This window comes from Otolemur garnettii, unplaced genomic scaffold (genome assembly GCF_000181295.1).
Source record: "Otolemur garnettii isolate 467f Iridium unplaced genomic scaffold, OtoGar3 scaffold00022, whole genome shotgun sequence".
NCBI lineage: Eukaryota > Metazoa > Chordata > Mammalia > Primates > Galagidae > Otolemur > Otolemur garnettii.
The window spans coordinates 15,685,108-15,705,281 of NW_003852417.1; the positions used below are offsets into that span (position 1 = coordinate 15,685,108).

The window sequence follows — 20,174 nt, forward strand, 5'->3', positions numbered from 1 at the left end:
TGTTGTTTGGCGGGTCCGGGCTGGGGATTCGAACCCGCCACCTTAGGTGTACGTGGCTGGCGCCTTAGCCAGTTGAGCTATAGGCGCCGAGCCCAGTTCTCCATTTATATAGTAACTCGCAGTTTCTTCAATAGTTGTCTATGTAATCAAGACAATAAATACATTTTAGTAAGTAAAAAGTAGTTAATTTAAAATTTCAAGTTATTTTCTATAAAATATTGTTCTCTAATATCCTTAATCATTTTACAAAAATGTATTGCCCTCCATTAAATAGTAGATATGAAAACATGGTTTAGTATATTAATATGAACTAAGCAGTCATATGTATATCTGACCAAAGAAGTGGAATTTTAGCAGTACTAGGGGAACTTTTTGTTTAAGCACCTCATCTCTTAATTCCTTCCTCCTCTTGTACTTCTCCCCTAGGTCTAAACACTATGCTGAATTTTGTGACAGTTATTCTTTTTAACTTTTAAAAACAAGTTTTACTTCCTATGTTGCTATTTCCAAATAATCTATAGATTCCCTTACTTTGGAACTTTATAAACAATGGTAAGACTTACTGTAGGAGTACTACACTTTTGGTTCCAGACAACTACAACAGAGCAAATATTACAATAAAGTGAGTCACACATTTTTTTTTTCTTTCCCAGCGCATATAAAAATTACATTTGTACTATACTCAGTCTGTTAAATATACAATGGCATTATGTCTTAAAAAAAATCAGTGTACATAGATTAATTGAAATATACCTTATTGCTTAAAATGCTAAGGATCACCTGAGTCTCTAGTAAGTTGTAGTTTTTTTGCTGGTGGAAGATCTTGACTTGATGTTGATGGCTCATGACTTACAGGGTGGTGGTTACTAATGGTTAGGGTGGAAGAGGCAATTTCTTAAAATGGGACAACACTGAAGATTGCTGCTCAACTGATTCTTCCTTTCACAGAAGATTTCTCTGTAGCGTATAATGCTACTTGACAGAATTTTACTCACAGTAGAACTTTCAAAATTTGAGCCAGCCTTCTCAAGACCTGCACTGTACTGTCAACTCAGTTTATGTAATAGTCCAGTTTTTTTGTTGTCATTTCGACAGCTCAAATAGCATGTTCACTGGGTCATCTCAAGAAACTTTCCTTACTTATTCATAAGAAGCAATTCCTCATCTGTTTAGACTTTATCATTAGGTAGCAGAATTCAGTTACAACAGCAGGCTCCACTCCTAATTCTAGTTTTCTTATTATTTTTACCACAGCTGTAGTTAGACCCTCCACCAAATCTTGAATCCCTCAAAGTCATCCATGAGGATCGGAATCAACTTCTTCCAAATTCCTGTTCATGTTGATATTTTGACTTCTTCTCATGAAACACAGATATTCTTAATGGCATCCAGAATGGTGAATCCTTTGCAGAAGGTTTTCAGTTTACTTAGTCTAGATCCATCAGAGGAGTCACCACGTATGGCAGCTGTGGCCTTATGAAATACATCTCTTAAATGAGAATACTTGAAGGTCAAAACTACTCCTTGATTCTTGGCTACAGAATGGATGTTATGTTAGCAGGCTTGAAAAAAACATTAATCTTGTGCATTTCCTTCAGAGCTCTTGGGTGACAAGGTGCATTGTCAGTGAGCAGTAGATCTCAACAGTGAGCTTAAAATATTTCACAGACCATTCTATAGACAGATGTACTGTCATCAAAGCTTTGCTGTTCCATTTCTAGAGTATAGGCAGAGTGAATTACTCTGAAGTAATTTAGTATAAATTCTCAAGAATTTAGTATAATTTTTAAGAGCCCTAGGATTTTCAAGTCAAAGTCACCAGCCTCAACTGCATTAATGTACTCAGCTATGATTTAATAAAAAAAAAAAATAAGAAAAAAATAAATAAAATTAGGATAGCCGAAACATAAATAAATAAAGTCACCAGCCTTTCCTTTGAAGTTTAGTGTAGCCACTTTCATCAGTGATCTTAGCTTGATCTTCTGGGTGACTTGCTTCAGCTTCTATAGCCGCACTTGTTACTTCACCTTGCACTTCTGTTTTATGGAGATGTCTTTTTTCTGTAAGCCCCACAAACAAACTTCAGCTAGCTACAAACTTTTCTTCTGCAGCTTCATTACTTCTCTTAGCCATCATAGAACTGAAGGGAGTTAGGGCCTTATTCTGGATTAGGCTTTGACTTAATGTAATGTCGTGGCTGGTTTGATTTTCCATCCAGACCATTATAATTTTTTCCATATCAGCCATAAGGCTATATTGCTTTCTTGTCATTCATGTGTTCAATGGGGTCACACTTTCTATTTCTTTCAAGAACTTTCTCTTTTCTTTGCATTCACAACGTGGCTAATTGTTTGGCACAAGAGGCCTAGCTTTCAGCCTGTTTTGGCTTTTGGCATGTCTTCCTCACTAAGCTTAATGATTTCTAGCTTTTGATTTAAAGTGAGAGAAAGAAGACTCTTCCTTTCACTTGAAAACTTAGAGGCCATTATAGGGTTATAATTGGCCTAATTTCAATGTTGTTGAGACCCAGGGAAGAGAGAGAGAGAGAGAGAGAGAGAGAGAGAGGGAGAGAGAGGAGGACCAAAGAGAGGGAGAGAGAAGGGAGAATGACTAATTGGTAGAACGCAGCATTCATTGACAAAATCTGCCACTTTATGTGGGCTTACGTTTGTGCCACCCCAAAACAATTACAATAGTAACATCAGAGATCCATGATCACAGATCACCATAGCAAACACAGTAATAATGAAAAAGCTTGAAATATTGTGAGAGTTTCCAAAATGTGACACAGAGACACAAAGTGAACACAAAGTGTAAAAAAGAAAGAAAAATGTCTGTAAAGCAAGGTGCAATAAAATGAAATATGCCTGTGTATTATGTGTGTTCTCATATCTGCCTTTAAGTTTTTTTACGTTTCTAAGATTTGTTTATGTTGCTCTGTAGGAAATTTATTTTCATGACTTTATATTATTCTATTATGAACATATGTTACTTTGTTCTGTTGTTGATTGACATAGTTTGTATTGTTCTTTCTACTGTGAACAGTTGTGCAATGAGTATTATCTCTTGTGGTATACATGTGCAAAAATATCTCTGCCTAAAAAGTAGAATTGTTGGGTTATGAGGTATGTGCATATTCAATTTTAGATAATGGCCACATTATTTTCCATTTTGGTTTATGGCAAAGAGTTGACTAGGTATACACTGAAAATTTCCTGGTCTTTCCGGGCACAAAGTTAGGTTGTATGTTCCACCTACCTTTCTTCAGGAATGGCCCTGTAAGTGAATTTCAGCTAGTAGAATATGAGAAGTGATCTATGCCACTTTCAGGCCTGGTCCACAACAATCTGCCATGTGTGAATAACTAGTTTCACTTCTGTCATCTTTTGGCTAAATTTTTTACCTTTTCCCCTTGTTACGGTGCTGGTCAGATCTAGAATGTTAAACAGAAGAGGTGACTAATGAGTGTCCTTGTCTTCTTTCTAATTTTAAAATGGATGATTCAGGTATTTCATAGTTATCTACAATATTTTCTGTGTTTTCTAGGTAAGCCGTATAGAATTAAGGAGGTTCTTATATAGATTGTTTTTATAAAGATTTTATCAGGAATGTTAAATTTAATCATACGTCTTTACCAATAATGATTTGAGATGATCATTTTAGTTTCTTCCTTTGATCTGTTAATTTTGTGAATGTTCTTTGTATGTTCATAATGTTAAATTGCATGTGTATCTCTGGTATAAACTAAATTTGATCATGAGATATATCTATCTTTTTTTCATTGCTACATTCAATTTGTTAGTCCAAGTATCTTTCACTCTCTACATTTTTTGGTTCTTAGTTTGGATAGTGAGAGACCACGTTGTATGACTATTTCAAAGATTTTGAACTTTCTCATTCATTATCCCCTTAGGTCAAAGAAATAGTCACAGCTACATGTATTTAGTTAAGTTCAAATAAGTTACTGAATATTTACATGTTTACAATTTATTGGCTATTTGAAGAAAATAAAACACATAAATTCAATGAAAAAGTAATATTATTTTATTTATAAATAACCAGTTAACTTACCCATGGGATGCATGTACCTGAGAGGAATAGGATAACTTGTCAAACCTTAGAATCAGATCAGGCATTGCTACCTTCATTTCAAGTTGATTTTCACTTGGTGCTTGCTCGTCACAGCAACTACCATAAATTCAAATTCAGATTCAGTCCTAAGGGTAGGACATCATTGAAAGGAATGGTGAAACTATCACAGTCATTATGTAGCTTAGTTTGGGAACCACAGAACTTGTTGTTTTCCCCTTGAATTCTTCCTGAATTTTGAGTAGTGAAAAGTTACAATGTGGACGGGTGCTGCATTTTTTAAAAGCTATTTGATATTTACATTTTACAAAATAACTAAAATAAGTTGGAATAACAAAGGATATCAGCTGTATCTTTATAAGCTTTGCTGTATTTTATTTTTTATGTTGATTTTTAAATTGTGAAGGATACTTGTATTGTACATTCAATTTTGCGCCTGTCTTCAAAAGCAATATTCTTTTTTTTTCTTATATTGTTTGGTCTGCTTTTAAAACCATTTCTGATCCCGTGTCAGACATCTGGCACATTTATTCTGTTGCATTCTAAACAAGTCCTCCACTTGCTCAGGAAACGCATAAAATGAAAGTACACATAACAGGAACGGTATGGCTTTTATAAATGTTATGATTTTCCAAATGATCTGAAAAAGAAGAAACTTCAGGAATCTGAATTATGTACTCATCAACGTGGTATGAAAATGATGATAACTAGAGGTTAGTGACAAAGCTGAGTACATTCTTTGGCCCTCAAACATATTGATCACTGGTTATAGGAAGAAACAGCCCATTCATTTTCAAAACTTGACAGTTATTATAGAATATACAAGTTTATGGGAAGAGCAGACAGAGCTGATCAGTAAGTACTGTGGATGTTATGATTTACAAGGAGGTCCTACAAATGGTGGAAAAATTATTCTTTTGGCTGATGGACGTTATAGTTGTGAACAACTATATCCTTAAATTCAGACAAGAAGGAGAGTGGAGAAAAGGTACAGACACACCATTCTTCTGTGAGAAACCTCATCACTTAGCTTATGAGCAGTGTAAATAACAGAAATTTAAGAAGGAGGGCAGGAACATCATCTTCTGACAATGAGGAAAGGGTAAATGGGAACATGGATTTTATAATGCAAAGTGAAAAAAAATCAACAGAGGATTGCATGGTTTGCAGCAGAAGACGCGAGAAAGGTGGAAGAAGAGAAATAATTTTCTACTATGAGACATGTAAGAGGAAGCCAGGACTTCATCTTGGAGATTTTTCAGAAATTATCACGCTCAAAAAAGTTATAAACAAAAATAAACAAAAACATCTTAATTTTATGTAAACTAAAATAGATAATAAAATCATTAGGTGAGTTCATATTTATGTTTTTCTGTTTTAAAACTCTAGGATAATTATAGGTTATCCACCAACCTCTTTTCCACCCAAAATAAATAAGAGCTGGAGAGTATGTATGTGGCAGAAACACTGGATTAGAAAGGTTATACTGGCCCATTGAATGAGCTGGGGAGTCCTCTTTCTGAAGGAAATAGTTTATATGAAATAGTAGTTGTCTGTTCTTTGAGTAGTATAAAACTCATTTGTTGGAAGATTTAAAAAAAATTTTGTTGACTTTGCTTTTCTTTCATTTTTTTGGTATCTGTTTGCTTATTTTCTGTAATACCATAAATGTATCGTTAAGGTTGGGCAGTCATAACAGGAACACAAAACAAAGCCAGTGTTTGGAGTTAATTCTTCAAAAGATTGATCACTCATTCACCACATCTTGTACTTTTTTTTTTTTTTTGAGACAGTTTCATCTCTCACCCTGAGTAGAGTGCTGTGGTATCATAGCTCACAGCAACCTCAAACTCTTGGGCTCAAGCAATGTTCTTGCCTCAGCTTCCCCTGTACCTGGGACTACAGATACCTGCCACAACACCCAGCCAGTTTTTCTATTTTTAGTAGAGGAGGGGATCTTGCTCCTGCATGGGCTGTTCTTGAACTCCTGAGCTCAGGCAAATCCACCTGCCTCAGCCTCCCAGTGCTAGGATTATAAGCCCGAGCCACTGCACCTGGCCAGGTCTTGTACTTTTAAAAAAAACTAATACATGGTTTTAGAGAAGATTTTAAACTATTGATTTTTCTTAATGACTATTAATTTTCTTAATTTTTTTCATATCTTCCTAGGTTAGCCTTTAAAAAATAACTTTTGTGAATAATTTTAGATTTACAAAAAAGTTGCAAAATAGCATATTGAGTTCCTGTATGCCCTTCACCTTAACTCCCCCCATTATTAACGTTTTATGTTACCATAGCACATTTGTCAAAAGTAAGAAATGGACTTTGACTCACTAAACTTCAGACCTTATTTAGATTTCAAAAGTTTTTTTCATTTATATCCTCTTTCCATCAAGGGTTTGACCCAGAGTATCACGTTGTATTTAATTGTCATTTGTATCTAGTCTCCTCTGGTCTATGAGATTTTCTGCTTCTTCTCATTTTTGTGACCTTGACAGTCTTAAGGTGTACTGGCCAAATACACCTTAAAGTGTACTGGGTTTGTCTGATGTTTTTCTTACAATTAGACTGGGGTTATGGGAAGAATACTGTAGAGAGGAAGTGCCCTTCTCATTACATCATTTCAGAGGCTACATAATACCTACTACATCACTAATGGTGTTAAATTAACCTTCAGCACTTGGTGGAACAGAGGTTGCCATGTTTCTCCAGAGTGAAGTCATTATTTTTCCCTTTCCCTACCTAACTGTATGCAAGCAAGTTATTAAGCCCATCCTCAAGGGTGAGGGCATGAGAATTAAATTCTACTTCCATATTATTTGCAATTCTTCTGTAAGAAAGATTTGTTTCTTCTCCCCTATTTTTAAAAATTTATTCAACTATGTGTTTATGTCAGTATGCCCTGGGTTAGTTTTAGTCATGCTACGTATTTTTTAAATTGAATTTATCTATTTAGGTTTTCAAATCTATTAGTATAGGCAGTCCCCAGGTTACAAATAAGATAGGTTCTGTAGGTTTCTTCTTAGGTTAAATTTGCATGTAAGTTGGAATAGATGCATTTACCTATTACCTGTAATAGCCTTCGTTTGTGAGTGTGAGGCAAGTGTCAGTCAGATATTTATAACTTGGGGACTTACTATAGTTGCCTCTGTTTGTAAGTGCAAGTTGTACATAAGTTGGATGTTGGTAACTTGGGGGCTGCCTTTTAGATTTTTTATTAAAAAATTTTAAAAGCTTGTTGCTGTATCTATTAAGTTCTTCCTTTCATCTATAATTAAATTACATAATTTTCTTTTTTGACCTCATTGGAGATATTTTATTAGTCATTTCAAAGAAGTAAGCTAGATATGATAAAGTATGCTTGAAGGCTGAGACAAGAGGATCGCTTGAAACCAGGAGTTCAGGATTACAGTGCACTACAATTGCACCTGTGAATAGCTACTATATTCTAGCCTGGACAACATGGCAAGACTCCTATCTAAGAACCAAAACCAAAACAAATCAACTATTGGTTCAATCATTCTCTTTATTGTGTGTTTGTTTTCTTTTTTATTAATTTATGTTTTTCTATTTATCTTGCCTTTTACTATTTTTTGAGAAGTCTTTCCTCAACTGCTTACTGTGTAGCCATGAGAAAGTAATTTATCTTTTCTGAGCTCTGATTCTTTTATTGATAAAGGATAATAATTATTTTACTTTAGAGGATTTTTAAAGAAATACCATTAAATAGAATCTGTAATATATAGTTTGGTACACAATAGATGGTCAGTATCAGGACTCAAGGTAGCCTCTAAGGAAGTTAAGTTGGCTTCATATGTATGCCTTCTCCACACAGGAGATTGTAGTAAGCCTTAGTCTCTGATGGTATTGGTGGAGCAATTGGTAGGTGATGGTTGATGGTGCTGGTGGTCGCCAGTCAGTGCCATGTCTATTGACAATCTACTTAGTACCAAGCACTGTCCTAGGCTCTGGAGATAAAACCATGGAAGTAAGACATAGTCTTCCTGCTTTTAAGAAGCTTACAGTGCACTTATCTATTTATCCAGACACATATATAGACAATTACTTTGCTAGATGCTGTAATTGGGTAACTTAGGGTGCTGTGAGGGCACATTGAAGGTTTACTCAGCCAAACCATTGCAGATAAGAATGGGCTTTCCAGAGGGAGGAAGACAAGGTGAGGGATTAGAGTCCTAAGTCCAGATGGGAGGCAAAGCAATAGAAATTTGTCACTACTATGAAAATGTTCCATTCATTCAACATTAATGAAAATATCAGGGATACTAGGAAAGTGTGCTTTATCAGGTCAGTTTTGGAGTACTAAGAGCCTCCTTTAGGTTTAGGCTTAGTAAAACAGACCATTTAAAAAAATGAAATCAAAATGGTACTATTTATATGGAATATTGAATTTTCTGTCAAACAGCATTTTTGTAGTCTTAGTGCTTATTATTTGGTACTATTGTCACATTAGGTTATACCTCAGGGAGAGAGGAGGACAGGAACAAAGGCATAATAATGATAATCTCCAGAGGATAAAACAATGATTTGTGCTTTGGGGTGAACATTACTATGTGCTGTGTCTGCTGTTTACATATTTCTTTTTTTTTTTTTTTTGAGACGGAGCCTCAAGCTATCCCCCTGGGTAGAGTGCCATGGCATCACAACTCACAGCAACCTCCAACTCCTGGGCTCAAGTGAGTCTCCTGCCTCAGCCTCCCAAGTAGCTGGGACTACAGGCGCCCACCACAACGCCTGGCCATTTTTTGGTTGCAGCCATCATTGTTGTTTGGTGGGCCCGGGCTGGGGATTCGAACCCGCCACCTTAGGCATATGTGGCTGGCGCCGTAGCGGCCTCAACCACAGGCGCCGAGCCTGTTTACATATTTCTTTCTCTAATTGTCCTTTTTCACATGTGATAAGAAATTATTTGTTGAGTGGTTTATCCATAGTACATAGTTTTATTTTAGTAGAGTTTGTTCCTCTTGTATGGATATGATATTCATCACAAGATTGTGTCTATAGGAGTTGAAACTTATTTCCACCTTTCTCTAATGCCCCTTCCCAATAAAATAACATAAGAATATGCAAGGGAAAGGCCACTGCTTTTGGCTAATCTGGGATAAGTAAAAGAGAAAATGAATAAAGAAATTCCTGGAAAGGGAGGAATGGAGGTCTAAGGGAAAGAAAATGATGTTTAAATAGGTAGTTGTAATAGATAAAATGATATTAGGGATTATAGGAATAATGAATGAAGTTGGTCTTTAAACCTATTCCCAAAGCAAGCAGTAGCTCTGCCTATTCTGGCAGCCAGATAAATGTGACTTGATGTAAGAATGTACTTTAGATCTCTTACAACTCAACTTGTCGAGCCCCACCTATAAGTACTGTGAGTTTTTTACATGAGCAGTCTCTGACTAGAACTGGGGAACATGGAATAGTTGTTATTTGTAAACATTGGAAAACAGTTGTTGAGAGACTGTGGTTATTAATCCCTGAGGGTTTAGAGCAGGGGTCCTCAAACTTTTTAAACAGGAGGCCAGTTCACGGTCCCTCAGACCATTGGAGGGCCAGACTGCGGGCCCCAGGATGAGTCGGCTGCTAAGCAGGACAGGCAGTGGCGGCAAAAACACCCAGCGGGCCGGATAAATGTCCTGGGCGGGCTGCATGTGGCCCGCAGGCCATAGTTTGAGGATGCCTGGTTTAGAGGATAGAAAAGAATGGGAAAAAATTAAATCAGATTTGTAAAAAAAAAGAAAATTGATTTTGAAAGGGATACTTAGGAAAGTCTATAAAATGAGGTTGAATTGTGAACCTAGACATGTTTACTGTGATGACAAGTCTTACTGTACCAGCATTAGCTAACACCTTGAACAAGATAAACAGTATTTGACGCCTCCACCCCTCACGAAAGGCAACTTCAGAATGTTGTTCCACAAACTTGTCTTTGGATACTCGCTGTTTGGATCTTTATGATGTGAAGTTGGGGAGGACGTGGAAACAGTGAATGTAAAAGTGAGTAGCTTGAGTGCTTGTGATAGCGCTGGGGTATGTTGAATTCCAGGTGCCTTGAGAAAAGTATTCATGCCTCACTGGGATTTAAATTTTAGCAAGGATTCTTTACTACCTCTGGACACTTTTCTGAGAGTTTGTTGTGACTGTTTAGGCAAGTTCAAAAATACTTTTTGAAACTGGACATCATAGTACCTCCACCCTTCCTTGCTGTCTTTCTTTTTACCTTTATCCATTTTCTCTCTTTTTTACTTGTTTTTCCATCTTTAATGGCCCCTCTCCTTAAATATTTCCATAGTAATCCATTTTCCTCTCCTCATCCTCTCTCGGTTATCTTATACACTCCATTATTATCAATTATATTAGTGACTTCAGAAACCTTTGTACTGTACTTTTTGAAAGTCAGCTGTACACCTACTTGGATGTCCTGTTGCTTCCACCTGATTAGCATATACATAACTGACTTCCTTAGCTTCTCCCTCAGACATTGGGTATATTCTGTAAGCCCAGGCCTGGCTAATTGGCATCACTGAATCCTCCATGCCAAGAACCTTGGTGTTTGTAGGGGTTTATTCAGAGGATATGATCCTAATATAAGCAAAGTTTTAGTCAGAAGATGTCTCATCATTGTACCTGTATTTTTTTAATAGCAAAAACATTTGAAAATAATATAAGTCTTAAACCACTGCATTCCTTAAAAACTGATACACACATACAGAGAAAAATATTTTATAGGCACTAAAAACTATGCCCTATAAGATTTAATGACATGAAGAGTTACATATATATATATTTAGTAAAAAAGGATGCTCTTAAACATTATATGTACTGTGATTTCATAATCATTAAAAACAAAGCTATTATATATACATGTTGATATTGATAGAAGAATACATATACTGATCCTCACTTTAAGTATAAATAGTATAGATATGGGTGATTTTAATTTCATTTTATTTACCTATATAGTAAGCATGCAGACATAAAATTTGGTCTGTCTTTTCACTCCCAACTCTTGCTGAATTAGCCTGCTGTCTCATTTACTCTAACTATTGCTACTTAGTCCAACTCTCATTAGATTTGGATGGGACTATTGCAGCAATCCTCTTGTCTCAGCTGCCAGAGCTGCCTTCCTAAAAATCCTAGCTGAAGAAGCTCTTCACTTGCTTCGCCTTTCCAATTAAGTAGATGTATATTGACTCTCCAGAACCATCTTTGAGTGTTGTTTTTTTGTTCTTACTAGTTTACCATCTGATCTGAAGATCTTCATGCAATTGGAATTTAGCCAACTTAAGATTTAATTTCATATATTCTCCTAACCCTAACTGGTCTTTTGACCAGAGTATGGATAGTTACGCCAGATTTGGTGAGGGTATATTTTTGTTACTTTGCTTTTGTTATATTTTAACATGTGAGGAATTTAAACAACATGTGTGATTTTTATTATGAGAAGGGAGAAGGAAGAAAGAGAGGGAAGGAAAATGTGACTTGAATTCGGGCCTTTGCACCTCTGTGCTCATTCCTTCCCTTCTACCTGTGCAACCTCTGTACTGTGCCCTTGGTGGGTGAGTTGTCTTCCCTCCTCTCTTCAATAGACAATTTATTGGTTTTCTTGGATTTTTAGTCCCAAAGAACAAATAGCCAAACAATGAAAATCCATCAGTTTTAGTGCCAGTTATTATATCAGCAGATCCCATTAGGACTATTTATTGAAGCATGTCATGCTAATAGTCCCAGAGTGTAATTATACTTGCAGATTTTTCTTGTTTTCAGGGAGTTTATAATATGTTCCAGATGGTTAAATAGGAAAGAACAGACATTTTATACTGTTTTTTCATTTAGGATTAGGAATTTGATGTTACTTACTACTTATGTTACCATTATTGCTTTTGTTATATTTTAACATGTGAGGAATTTAAACAAAACACATGATTTTTTAAACTTTTCTACTATGGTCAGCAATTAACAGAACCTTTCATAGATTCTCTCCCCTGATAATTCTTTAATTGCTTCAATTTAGGCATCATTAAAACAAGATAATTGTTGTAATTCTTTTATGAATGTAGTCTTTAGGTTATTCTTGGAAAGTATTTCTTGGCTTTGCCTTAAACTTAAAATTAATTGTGAACCTTCTTGACATAGCTTACGTGAAACCGAAAAATATTAATTTTCTGAATTGTTAAAGTTTGTTGAACTTTTTCCATAAACTGAGATAGCCTTAGCCTCAAAATTTAGGACACATACCAGTAGCAGTAATGATGCATTTTCATTGATTCAGTCTTATTCTCTCGATTACCTTTATCTGACTAACCAACTCTTCTCACAAGAAAGGCAGCATGCCAAAGATTGGGCATAGAGCCTGTGAACTCAGCCAGCATAGAACAAAGTTAGTGGATCAAAAGGGGTCCAGACCTGAAGCTGACCTTGAGTTAAGTAGTGAACTAAGTGATTAGTTAACTTGAAGAAATATGTTCTTTCTCAGTACAAGATAACTGAATACTGAATTCTCTAATTCAATTTCGCCTCCTATATATTTTCATATATCTTTGGTGTATAGGGGGGCAAATTGAAACTGATCCTAAGACTACCATTCTCTTACCTTGAAGTTCTCAATTTTTAAGACACATATAAGAAAAGAAGCAAAAAACATAAAAAATATATTTTTGATAATAAATGATAGAGACTATTACTAAAAGATTTTTGGGATTAGGGGTATAGTTTATACGACATAGGATCCAGGAGGAGTTAATGCCTATAAATTGCCTTTAAATATCTTTGTTTGTTCTTAGACTTTCCTGTTCCTTTTTAAGCTGCTACATTCTGCCTCTTCCTGACCTCTCCCCAGAACAACCTGCCCTTCCAGCATCTTTAGTGTCTTCAGTGCTGCTGCTTTATACCTGCTATACAAAATTCTTTCTAGTTTTTTCAGGTAAAATTCTATAAAATTCCTTACCAGAAAGATCAAAGTTAAAAAAAAAAAAAAGAAAGATCAAAAAGAAAGATAAATAAGCCTTTGGGGAAAGTCAGTTCATCTTACTGTAATAAACTGGCAATAATTGGGGATTTCTATTTTCATGGCCATGGCCAAATTTATATAATTTGGCTTGTTTAGCTAGTACAACAAACGTCATGTTCAAGTTACTATTAACTGTTCAAACTTATGAGACTGGGAATGTGGAAAACAGTATGGGCAAATTTAATTGTTATTTTCGTTGTGTTTTTAAAGAGTTTTATAAATTGACTTGCTTCACATATATAAAGAATGATTTTATATGAAAGATGTTAAGATGGGATTAATTTTTGAAGAATGATTCACACTAGGATTTCATTGAATGAAATATCTTTGCTTTACGTATAAAGAATACTATTTGGAAAATGTGGGATATGCAAGACCTGTCCACACATTTTAATGTAAGAGTTTCATGTATATAATGGAATTTAGCTCGTTAGGGGAACATATCTTTCTGGATTAGTGGTAAGAGGTGATCACAAGATATTTGAACTTTGGATTGATGATCATCTTTTTTACTGTTAACTAAGCTAGAATTTTTTCCTTACCTTGTCTTTGGAGTATATCTAGCTTCTCTCTCTCGTCTATCATGCTTTCATCATAAGGTGAGAAGAGTTGTTACTATGATTCCCATAGTCTTGCGGAGGAGGGGGGAAGTTCCCTTATACATCTATTCCCTTTCCTGAAATATGGCATTTAAAATATGGCCTTGTCTTCTTGAAACATCTAAAAAATTGTAATAATGGCATTTCAGTTCTTATCTTTCCTGAAAGTTTCTTATTTTTTTTGGCCAGGGCTGGGTTTGAACCCACCACCTCTGGTAAATGGGGCCGGCACCCTACTCCTTTGAGCTACAGGCACCACCTGTCCTGAAAGTTTCTTCATCCCCTTAATATATATCTGTGTATTTAAAAATCTCTTGCTTTTATTATTTTCCCTTTAAATACTTTAACCATGGAACTCTGGAATAGATATTGTCTAGAGATTCATATTTCATTTTTCATGTATGTGTGGATTTGGGCAGCTTTCTAAGAAGAGCTCATGAATTTTCATTCCCTATAAGTCCAATTTGTTGTCTTCCTATATCCTGGAGATCGTGTTAGAAATTAGTACATGTCTTTGTCTCATTTCCCCAAACCTAACATTTTATCTTACACTGTTAGCTGACTGTCAAGTTCTGTTCACAGGGTGATACCTCTAGTTCCCTAGGTGTTTGGACATGTTAACTCTGTGAGAGGAAATTTCTGAGCCACTTCTGAGAAATAAGACTGCATCGACTATATGTCAGGCAAATTGCATGCACAGTGATCCCCCACCTACTAGATATATAGCCAGTCAGTATACAGGAATTTGACCTAAGAAAGAATTATCTTCCTTTCTGGGGAGGAGCAGTGGTAGCCACAGTGGCAGCCACAATGGCAAAAAACTCTGACACCTCTGTTTCTCAGCCTCAGCACTATTGACATTTTGGGTCAGGCAATCCATTTGTCTTGGAGGCTGTCCTGTGCACTGTAGGATATTCAGCAGCATCTCTGTCCTCTGCCCGATAGACATTAGTATAGACCTCGCCACCCTGAATTGTGACAACCAAAAATGTCTCCAGACATTGCATGTTTCCTGGGAGGTAATACAACCCCCAGTTAATAACTTCTACCCTACTGTCTTATGATAGTATCTTTGCATTTTTTATTATCTAATGAAGACATGTTCTTGGTAGGTGGGTTGTACATTTTAATTATTTTAGTAACTCCAGAAAGGCTATACCAATTTATCCCTAACAACAAAGAGGGATATTGCATATCAGTGCTGAATTTTGTCAGTATTTTTAATCTTTCATGAATCTGATAGATGAGAAATTAGCCTTTTAATTCATCATAAGGTGGGAAGAGGTTGGATACATTCTAATTTTTATTGTATATTTACACATCATCTTTTCTGCATTACTTGATTTTATTCTTTGGATATTATATCATCTTTTGTGCATTACTTAATTTTATTCTTTGGATATTTGGTATTAATTTGGATATTTATATGATGATAGGATTGCTTTTTATTGTTAAATATGTTTCATTTTTTACATAGTTAAAATTACACTTTTTCTTTATAGTTTCTAGCTTTTATAGATAGCTTTATGGCCTGGTCTTTTAGTACATCGAATCTTTTTTTTTTTTTTTTTGAGACAGAGCCTTAAGCTGTTGCCCTGGGTAGAGTGCTGTGGCATCACAGTCCACAGTAACCTCCAACTCCTGGGCTCAAGCGATTCTTCTGCCTCCACCTCCCAAGTAGCTGAGACTGCAGGCGCCCGCCACAATGCCTGGCTGTTTTTTGGTTGCAGCTGTCATTGTTGTTTGGCAGGCCCAGGCTGGATTTGAACCCATCAGCTTGGGTGTATGTGGCTGGCACCTTAGCTGCTTAAGCCACAGGCACCGAGCCTAGATTGAATCTTTTGAGATGTCATATAGAAGATACTCAATAGATTTTTAAATGACACAAGGTGTGCTACACCTTTTGGGGGCAGGACACAATTGTAAGAGGATTCTTATCTAATAGATGCAATTAATGCAAACTGGTTCTTTGTACCCTCAATAAATCCCCAACAATTAAAAAAAAAAAAGAGACTGAATGTAGAAGAATGTTGGTACTTTTTCAAGGAAAGAGAGGATGTACATATGTATTTGTGGTTGTACACATGTGTGTGGACATGGGAACAGAAGAGCAGAGGGCTAAAGACTGAGCTGTATGTCTACATTTACCAGGCATTGGAAGGACATTGAGAAGCCAAGGACAGTATAGTTTCTTAGAATACCGCTGAAAACTCAGAGAGAAAAGTACTTTAGATTGGTAGAAGGTTGACCTAACATCACCCCAGCTAAATTCTATAGTTAAACAAGCGATGAGTGTTAAAAGACTAAAAGAAGCTAGAGATGAAAACTCAGAAACGTGGCATAGTGAAGGGTATGAACATGGGAGGTTTAAACTTTGTAACAGAATGTAAGTAATGTGGGATTTGGGAGATCCAGGTGTAGACTGGTAAGAGATCCGGGTTTATGTGGATTAACTGTTAAACTTTTTTACTTTTCTGTTTTTATCAAGGGATTTATAGTGTTCCTTGATATATTTTCTTTTTCTGGCTTTAGCTCTCTATCTTTGTTTTTGAAAGGATCTTTGCCTTTCCCTTTAGATCAAAGAAACAGATAATAAGAAATACATATCTAGGGCAAAATTCTCATCGTTTGTTCTGCGGACTGCTGAGGTGGGTGAAGTTCTATATTAGCCTGCTCAGGCTGCCGTAACAGAATACCAACTGGGTGGCTTAAACAACAGACATTTATTTTCTTACAGTTCTGGAAGCTAAACACCCCCTATCCAGGTGCCATCAGGACTGGTTTCTAGTGAGGCCTCTTCCTGGCTTGTAGTTGGCTGCCTTGCTCCTGTATCTTCACATGGCTTTTCCTCTGTGCACGCACACGCCTGGTATCTCTTCCGCTTCTTATGGACACCAGTCCTCTTGGGTTAGGACCTGACCTTTATAGTTTTGTTTATTAACCTCAGTTACCTCTATAAGAGCCCTATCTGCAGTCGCTTCAAGGGTTAGAGCTTCCACACATTAACTTTGGGGTGTAGAGGACCCAATTCAGTCCATAATAGGGTCCCCAGAATTCCTTTGTGTGGTCCACAAAATCAGAAATGTTTTATTGATAACACTAAGATGTTATTTGCCTTTTATAATGTGTAGACATTTGTACTGACAGTGCAAAAGGCATGAGAGATAAAACAAATGCCTTCTTACAGATCGACGCTGTGGTACCCAACTGTATTCCTGGTCATTAGCTTCTCCAATGCTACATATTCACGTAAAGAAAAAAAGAGGGGCTGTTAAAGGGTTACTAAATATTCTAAAAATTTCTCAGTTTTAATTTATAATATAATAAATATTGGTAACGCATATAAATTAAAACCTCTTTGAGTCCTTAAATTTTTAAAGTGTAAATGGACCCTTAACTCAAAAAAAAAAAAAAAAATCTAAGGACTGCAGATGTAAGGGAAAGGTGTGGTTTGTTAAAGTAAATTTTTATATTTCTTAGTTTTGCCTTAGAAAGGAAGTAGTTCTTTTATAATTAGAGGAAATAAACCTTTGTTTTTTGGAAAGTAGGTCAAGTTTCTGTATTTCTCTTTAATAAAAAAATTGAAGTTTCAAATTTCTGCATATTCAGTATTGATTGTATGACTCTTTCCCCTCCCAACCCTGGTTTCTCCATCCCTTTGGTCTTGACTTCTGGTGAGAGGAGGCAGGGGTAGTTTACTTAGCTCTGACCCCTTTATTTATTCAAAATAAATAATAAATATTTATTAATATTAAGTAAATAACTATTCAAAATAAATATGCCAATCTTGTTGATGAGTGGTAGGTACAATTCCTTTCTCATCTGTTGTTGAAGGAACAACATATGAAATGTATTTAGTGCTGTACAATCAATATAGAGGATTTTTAACAGAATATTTTCCAGGAAGTAAAAGTGACATTTCTCGGAAGCAGATTTTTGAGCTCTGAAGTAAATGCATGAAATGACAGAAAGGAAAGGAGGAGTGTGTATAGAGCAGGGGTTGGCAAACTTTTATTGTAAAGACAAGGCAGTGAGTATTTACTACAGGTATTACTGACCATGGTATAGTATGAAAGCAGCGATAGACAATAATTAAACAAAGGAGCATGACTGTATTCCAACAAAACTTTGTTTATGAATTTCGTTACTTTTCATGTGTCATGAAATACTGTTCCTTTGATTTTTTTTTTTTAACCATGTAAAAGTGTAAAAACCATTCTTAGCTCTCAGGTTATACAAAAACAGGCAGCAGACCCTGTTTAGCCTGGACACCATAGTTGTCTCACCTCCGTCTGGTATAGGAGATGAGTACCATTTGTGGCCGAAGGCTGGAAGATGCCTGCCATGTTGATTTCAGACAAGGTTGCAGGAAAAGTGAGTTTATATGAACAGTCATTCTAACTTTGGATTTATAAATTTTGCTAATCTTTTCAAGAAACTACTTGTATTTTGTTAATTTTCTCTATTATTTTGTTCTTTACATTAATTTTTGCTTTTATATTATTTCCTCAATGTAGTTCTTTTAGGTTTCCTTTGCTCTTTTTTCCTTAGCTTCTTAAGATAGAACTTTAGGAAATCTATTTTCCCCTACAATAAGCATTTAAAGCTATAAATCCTTTTTTATAGTATTTTCACATGTATTTTATTTTTATCTTCCATTGTGTTCCATTTGAAATATTTTCAGTTATTTTTTTCCTCCATGGACTATGTAGATGTATTAGTTTTAAACATTTGAAGTTTGGGTTTTTCTCAATATCTTACTGTTAATGATTTTTAATTTATTTCAGTTGTGTTCAACACATTCTGATTGGTTTGATCCTTTTACATTTATTTTGACATATCAGCATGTAGTGTCAATTAGTGAAGGTACCACATGGATTTGAAAAGAATGTATATTCTGCAGTTGGGTTGTAGTGTTCTAAACTGTCAGTTAGGTCAAGGTGGTTGATAGTATTGTTCAGATCTTCTAAGTCTTTACTGATTTTTTTTCAGAGAGGTCTGGTTCTTCTATCAAGTGCTAAGAGACGACTATTATGATCTCCAACTCTACAACTCTAATAGCGTATGTTTTCCTCTAATTTGATCACTTTTTCTTTATGTAAAGGCTTTATTGTTTTTAAAGCAATTTTAGGCTCCCCTTTTATTTTTATTTTTGAAGCAGTTTTAGGCCCAATTTTAACAAAACTGGGAGGAAGGTACAGAAATATCCCAATGGGACTTTCATATTCCACAAGTACTTTGTTTCTGCAGTGGTTCCTGACCTTCCTAATGCTGCAGTGTATTTTCATTGTTAAAAGGAGGTTGCGTCCCACAGGTTGAGAACTGCTGGCTTAAAGTTTCCATATCTATCAAAACGCAAAGTTCTTTTTGCAGGATCAACATTTTTCGTCCTTAAAATGTGTGTGGGATTGGATCTCCCAATTTTTTTCTTTTTTTTTTGAGTCAGAATCTCATGCTGTTGCCCTGGATAGAGTGCTGTGGCATCGTAGCTCAGGGATACAAATGTTTTGGTTGCATACATTGCTTTTGTACTGTTTGGGTGAAAGTTATAATTGCACCCATTACTTAGATAGTGTGCATTGTAACCAGTAGGTATGAATTTATCCACTCCCTCCCCCATCACCTACTTGATTTTTGGTGAGTGTTCTATGGGTGCATATAAGTGATTGAATAGTTCCACATGGTATTTGTTTTTCCATTCTTGTGATAGAAAAATGGTCTCTGGTTCTATCCAGGTTAATACAAGAGGTATTGGAATACCATTTTTGTTATGGCTGAGAGTACTCCATGGTATACATATGCCACATTTTATTAATGCGTATATTTTTCAGGTCTATCATTGCCGGCTGTGATAATGGGAGACCTAGAATGCTAGGTAGCAGGAGTATACAATCTTTATGGAAAGCTATGGGAAAGAACTGCTGAGTGGTGACCAGGGGCATGCAATTGTGAAATGGGATGTGGGGAATTGTTTAGCAGGATGTGCTCTGTAGGCTGACCAGGGATAGGCATTAGACATGCTGCCAAAGTGCTTCAGACTTGGACTGCAAATAGTGTGGAGTATAATGATAATTTTGAAAAAGTGAGCAAAGTGCTGGTCTGATGGACATTGGAGAGAAAGAATTACCAGAAGATGTTATTGGATTGAATATAGGAAGAGTAGAAGGGAGAGCTGACTTAAGCTGTTCTAGGAACCAAGAGGACTGGTAAAATGGTAGAACGTTTGCCCATGATAGCAGGGTATTTAGTAGTGACTGAGTGATAGAGATGAGAATTTTTTTTTTTTTTTTTGGTTCATTCGATTTGGGGTGTTTCCTGGATACCCACATGTGGGCATCATATAGGCAATATTGATAATTTCATGGTTGTTAAAAGACAATAATAGTTTCTATTGTGTTTTATTATACACATACTATGAAATCACTGGTTTCTGAAATAATATTGGGATTAGATTTTATATG

General features: G+C 35.8%; 1 protein-coding gene across 1 annotated transcript in view; it reads left to right on the forward strand.

The window, feature by feature from the left end:
• LOC111724355 (nuclear receptor coactivator 1-like) overlaps positions 1 to 20,174 on the forward strand; it is a 186,194-nt gene that overhangs the window by 111,635 nt on the left and 54,385 nt on the right. Inside the window, exon 3 of the mRNA XM_023511817.1 lies at positions 18,706 to 18,775. The gene's annotated coding sequence lies outside the window, so the exon portion shown is untranslated. The remainder of the gene's footprint in view (positions 1 to 18,705; positions 18,776 to 20,174) is intronic.